Raw genomic sequence first — 6,765 nt, forward strand, 5'->3', positions numbered from 1 at the left:
TTTCTGGGTAAAAAAATTCAATTTACAATAAAGAATATCAATTTTCAGACTAAAAATGAAATAGTTACGTTATGTCCGAAAATTTCCACATTTTGCTATTAAAATACATATATGGATACAGCAATTATATTATAATAACACTGCGAATTATTGGAATGTACTTACGATTTACGGGAAAGACGTATGCCTCCTCCCAGCTTCCATCGAAACACTTAATATTGAAATATTTTGATTTGTTATAAGTTAGGGTCGAAATTTGTTATATCATTCACAAACACTTTCTTTTGTCCCGCGTATCTGCGCCTATCCGAATACCATCATTCAAATATGGGTATATATTTTTTTAATATACAACGTTTGCGAAATATTTCGTCGTTCTCCTGTTCGCGTTGCAAAACTCCCATCCAGAAACGTCTATTTACTGCCGGCTTACCGCACAGAACGCGAAGGCAAATGGACGCCAGAAACAAAATGCCCCCTGAGGCCGGACGCGTTGATTAGGTATTTCAAGTTAGGTGGGGAAGAAACAAGTTATATGTACGTCCAGGGCCAAACAATAATACTAAATGCATGTGACGCAACTTTATTTTTAATAAATCAAAACAAACATGTGAAGCAAATAAGGGACATTCGGTGAGCACGATCAGGCAGGGGCTGGATCGTGAAGTCTCTCTGTGTCTCTCTTAGTTATCTCTTTCACCATTTTCCTTTCACCTTTCTTATTTCCCTTTCCTTTTACTCTTTTCTCATCCCCCTTGAATTTTTCTTTCCCCTTTCCCAATCCAATACACCGTTCCCCTTTCCCCTTTTAACTCTTTCATTTTCTCGATTTCTCTATACCATTTCCCCTTTCCCTTTCCACCATTTATGATGATCTCATTTCTCCGTACTCTTTACCCTTTTTTCATGTTCTTCCTGTTCCCCTTTTATTTTTCCCTTTTCCTATTTTCTCCCTTTTCTTTCCCTACTCACCCTTTCCTGTTTTTCATTTTCTCTTCTTCTTGTCCTTTCACCCATTCCCACTAACTATTTCGCTTTGCCCTTTTGACCTTTCCTTTTTCATCTTTTCCCCGTTAACTTCAACCTTTCTTTCTTTTCTTCATTTCACCCTTTCCCTTTTTCTTTTCCCCTTTCACTTTACTTATTTTTCCATTTCTCCATCATCCTTAACCGCTTCCCCTTTCACACATTCGCCTTTCCCCTTCCTCTATTCCCCCGTTCCCTTTTACCCTTGTTCTTTTTCCTAGTCTCCAAATGTGGAAAAGAGAAAAAAGGTTGAAAGGAACGGGGAAAGGATGAAAAGGGAAAGGATGAAAAGGAAAAGGATGAAAAGGGAAAGGTTAAACGGGAAAGAGAAACAGCAAAATGGAATGGAGGAAAGGACAAATGAAGGGAAAAATGAGAAATTTGAAAGGAAGAAAAGGGAAAGGACAAAGGAAAAGGCGAAAATGGGAAAAATAAAAAGATAACGTGCAGAATAGGAAAAAAGTAGAGCGGACGGGGAAATGAAGATAAAGGGAAATGGTAAATGGTGTAAAGGGAAAGCGGAAACGCTTAAGAGGAATAGCAGAATAACAGGGACAGGGTTAAAAGGGGAAAGTGGAAAGGAAAACTGTGAAGGAGATTGATAAAGGGGAAACAAAAATTAAAAGGGATGAGAAAAGGGTAAATGGGAAGGGGAACGATTACCTCTACCCTTGTTCTTTTTCCTATTCTTCTCTTTTCCCCTTTTCCTTTTCTTTTTCACCCATATAGATCCATATATAAGTAGATAATGAGTGCGTCGTCAGAAAGGTGCTACTTGTAAAATCCATATAGAAATCAGTTGAAATCCTGTTTGCAATTTCATATAGATTACATGTCAGGAGAAAACATATAAAACCATATAGAAGTAGGGAATTAGAACAACGTTAAAAAAATCTTATTTGCATACTCATATAGGAACCACTTCAAACCTTCTTTGTAATTCCATATAGATTACATGTCAAGAGCATTCATATAAATCCATGCAGATGCTTAGGGACTTAGCGTGTCGACAGGAAAATCCTGTATGGATATCCATATAAATACTTATAACAAAAGGGACGCTCTTGGAATTCTATGCAGAAACCATATGAAATTATAATAGGAAATCCATATAGAATACATTACAAAGAAATCCGTATAGAAGCTTGTAGATTTTCTATGTGGCAAATTTTCTCTAAGTGGCACTACCAATAGAAACCATTAGGAACAATTAGATACTTATAGAAGTTCTATATGGATCTATGAGACATTTAATGGAGGGTCTGCCAGAGCTGAAAGCTTGTTTCGAATGTTGAGATATTTATACAAAAAATGTTGTTTTTTTCATGTAAAACTGTTTTAAATGTTAATTTTTTCATCAATTTAAAACAATTCTTTAGCGAATTCTGTTAAAAGTAAAAGAAGCACATTTCTCATCATTTTGTCGATAGTTTTGTTATTATCTGCAATATGAATCGAACTAGTTTAATATCGATATCAATAACCTCCAGTTGACGATGCACATATTAAGGTAGATAATATTATCGATAATCGTTTTAAACTTTTTTTTAATAATTAGGCAGATAATGCAAACGATAATTACACTGAACAGAAGAAGGGGATATGATATGGGGCCTTTCCCAAAGAGTATAAAAAAGGCATTGAAACGCATATTTTCCAAAATACTACAAACGAGAAAAGCGTTTGTTTTTAGGTTAAGAACTTGTGTTCATTAATGTTTTTCATACTATGTGTTGTTTTTCCAAAAGTTGATTTTTTTATTTTGAATGTTATTTTTCACGATTAACACAAAAAATACGCATCCTATAAAAAATCATTGATTACAAATTTGGAAGAGTTTTCACTCCTCTTTGGAAGTGTAACTTTTGTCCATTCGTTATTTTTTTTATTGCTTGTGTCGTTTGTCCAAAAATTTAATGTTTTTACTTTTAAGGTTTTTTTTACAAATAAAATAAAAACTAGGCATCCTATCAAAAAACTATTTATGAAAAATTTGTAGCTCTTTTTTGGGGGCGCAAATTTTGTTTATTCATTATTTTCGAATCTTGCATAGTTTGAAGGCAAAATGAAATTTGTTATTTTTCCTTTTTTTTGTGGAATCAAAATTTGAATGTTCAAATTTTCCAAAGAGTGCAAATAGTTATGATAATATTGTAGGGCTTTTAAAAAGCAACGCTCTTCTTCTCCAGACTTTCCCATTGGGCACCAAATTTAGCGACGTCTTCACGACATCGTAACGACATCTTTACGACAACGGTATCGTAAATGAGTCGTATGATCTGACGATGTCTTTACATTATCGCAAACACACCGAATCGACATGGACATAGGATGTCGTAACGTTATCGTAAAGATGTCGTAACGATGTCGTAAAGACGTCGCCAAATTTTGTGCCCAGTTGGTTTTTTTTCATATCGTGCATTGTTTCACTTAAAATGTTCATTTTTGTTTTGGATTTTGAAAATGCTATAACTCTGATAAATTTCTTTTCATCAAAGAATGTCACAGGTATAAATTTTTCAAGTTTCGGAGTAGTATGAATAGCCGTGTATAGATTTTTTAAATATAGAAACAAATGATCTCATCAATTTTGAAAATGCTTTTAACTTTTTGATTTTTCATCCAAAATAGCTTAAATATTCCTAAACACGTGTGCCAAAGCACAATCCATTCAGGTTAATCTTTCAAAATGTATTCGGTATACACACGACAACGATGACGAGAAAGATACAAATAATCGTAAAACAAGTTAGTCTTTGCATAAAACAATACTTTCTAATTATGATGAAAATGTAAAAGACGACCAAGTGGGCACAAGATTTGGCGATTTCTTTACGACATTGTTACGACATCTTTACGACAACTTTACGACATCCTATGTCCACGTCATTAAGGCGTCTTTACGATATCGTAAATATGTCGTATGATCTGACGATATCTTTACGGTACCGTAAAGACACTGTAACGACATGAACATAGGATGTCGCAAAGTTGTCGTAAAGATGTTGTAACGATATCGTAAAGACGTTGCCAAATTTTGTGCCCACTGGGGAATTTCCAACAAGTAGAATTGAAGCAAAAAAGATGAATTTTCAGCGAAATATTTGAATCTACAGTCAAAAAGATGTATTTTCAACCAAGTAAATTAATTTTCTACCCAAAATGACGAGCTTTCCACAATACAGTTGATTTTTGCACTCGACACATAATAGTTGAATTTTCCACTAAAATATTTAAATTTCTGACCACATAGTTGAATTGCAAATTAAAAAAGATAAGTTTGCAACCAAAAATGGAATAGTTAGATTTTTAGTTTGGACAATTAACTTTAGAGAAATTCTACTATGTAAAATGATCCAAAACAGATAAAAAGATAAATGTTCAAAAAAGTACGTTTTTAACAGAACAGTTCAATCTTATAACAAAGTGATCAATTTTCAACGAAAAATATGAATTTTTAACTGCGAAGATTATAAATTTCTACTATAAAAAATAAATTTTCAACAGAAAACATGAATTTTAAACTAAAAAAAGACATTTTTTAACCATACAGTTGAATTGTTGACTAACAAAGAATATTGATTATTGAACAAAAAAAGTGATAGTTGAATTTTCTATATAAGAAAAAGGTAATTTTGAAAACAAAAAGAAAAGAAATTTTCAATGAAGTAATTAATTTCATTTTTAACAAAAGAATTAAATTTTCAACCAATTAGCAGAATTTTGTAACAAAAAAAAATTTGAACGCAACATCAATAAAAATGGGAAATTTCTTGAAAACAAGAGAAAAATAGAAATTCATTAAAAAGGGGAAAAGAAGGGAATATAAAAGTGATTTTCAAGCTTATTTATGACATCTTTCAACAAAGTTGCAAACTGTCTTTAAATAACCGTAGGTTTTGACAATTTCACTAAAAAATTAAATTTAAATCAGAAGCGTGCGAGTGTATTTTTTCGACTAAATAGTGGATTGACAGTTATATCTGACTTTAAAAAAAATGAGCCCAGGATGACATCATTTTGACAAGTCCTTGAGAAGTTATTGCAAAAAGATAACAGATCGTATTTCCTCTTAGTTTTAAATTCTATTAAAGTTCATTCTATTAACATTCATTTTATTCTTATTATTCACTTCCTACAAGTGAGATGACTGCATTTTTGCAACTTTCTTCTTTAAAAGAGTGCAAATAGTTAGGATAAGATTGCAGGGCTTTTAAAAAGTAACGTTCTTCTCCAGACTTTCCCATTGGGCACCAAATTTGGCGACGTCTTTACGACATCGTTACGACATATTTACGACAACTTTACGACATCCTATGTCCATGCCGTTAAGGTCTCTTTACGATATCGTAAATGAGTCGTATGATCTGACGATGTCTTTACGATATCGCAAACACACCGAACCGACATGGACATAGGATGTCGTAACGTTGTCGTAAAGGTGTCGTAACGATGTCGTAAAGGCGTCACCAAATTTTGTGCCCAATGGGTTTTTTTCATATCGTGCATTGTTGAGCAAAAATGAGCCCAGGATGACATCATTTTGACAAGTCCTTGAGAAGTTATTGCAAAAAGATAACAGATCGTATTTCCTCTTAGTTTTAAATTCTATTAAAGTTCATTCTATTAACATTCATTTTATTATTATTATTATTATTATTATTATTATTATTATTATTATTATTATTCACTTCCTACAAGTGAGATTACTGCTTTTTTGCAAATTTCGTATTTAAATTTAAACGTTTTGTACCATGCATCAAAAACATTGTACAATTATGCGGAACATTTTTTAAAAATTCTACATAAATTCACCTTTCAAATGAATTTATCAACATTGGAAAAAATTTATTATTTAAGATTTTAATTAAAATAAAAAAATTAATTCTAAAAAATGATCATCATACAAGTGACATATAGTAAAAATAAAAAAAGCGTTTTCAAATTGAAGAACAAAAATGACACGAGTGGACTTCTGATCTTTACGAAAAAAAGATATGCTTTTACTAATGAACAAAAAATTACTTCAAATTCTATAGAAAGATTACAATAGGTTCTTATATTTCTACTGCATTATTGTTTGTTTCGATAATATCCAGAATTTTTTTTGGGCATTTTCGACTCAACACCAATAAGGGTTCATCATCTTGTATTCGAACGTCATCTTTTATCCGAATTACGAGATTAAAAATTCCAGAGGCGCAAATTGATTTCCGGGGCTTACATGGACACCTAGGGAAATTTGATGTTTTTTATTTATTCAATTTTGAAGAAGTATTTTGATGTATTGATTATCTGGAATTTGAAAGAAGCCCGATATTATTATTATTATTTTAAAAATTATTTTTAAACCAAATACATGAATTTCCAACAAAATAATTAATAAATTGAACCTTCAATCTAAAAGACGAATATTCTATAAAAAAGTTGAATTTTCAACCAGAAAATAGTAATTTTCGGCATAAAAATCATATTTCCAAGAAATAGTTAAATTTTCAAACAAACAGATAAACCTTTACTTAAAAATAATCAGCAAAGTAGTTAAACTTGCAAACAATGAGATGAATTTTCATCTAAAAATATAAATCATCAACAAGAAAATGATTTCTTAACAGAGTGGTTTAATCAACAATTTCAAACTAGATATTTGAATCATCAAGCAAAGAAGATTAATTATTAACCAAACAGTTGCATTTTTACCAAAATTTTTTAATCAAAAAGACAACATTTTAAAAAAGT

The 6,765-nt window shown here is 31.5% G+C and overlaps 1 protein-coding gene across 1 annotated transcript in view; it reads right to left on the reverse strand.

Moving 5' to 3' along the window:
- The window catches only part of LOC117179568, a 76,568-nt gene extending 76,181 nt beyond the window's left edge, over positions 1-387 (reverse strand). The window contains exon 1 of the mRNA XM_033371501.1: positions 166-387. The gene's annotated coding sequence lies outside the window, so the exon portion shown is untranslated. The remainder of the gene's footprint in view (positions 1-165) is intronic.
- Positions 388-6,765: the final 6,378 nt, after the last annotated feature.

This window comes from Belonocnema kinseyi, chromosome 9 (assembly GCF_010883055.1).
Source record: "Belonocnema kinseyi isolate 2016_QV_RU_SX_M_011 chromosome 9, B_treatae_v1, whole genome shotgun sequence".
Classification (NCBI taxonomy): Eukaryota; Metazoa; Arthropoda; class Insecta; order Hymenoptera; family Cynipidae; genus Belonocnema; species Belonocnema kinseyi.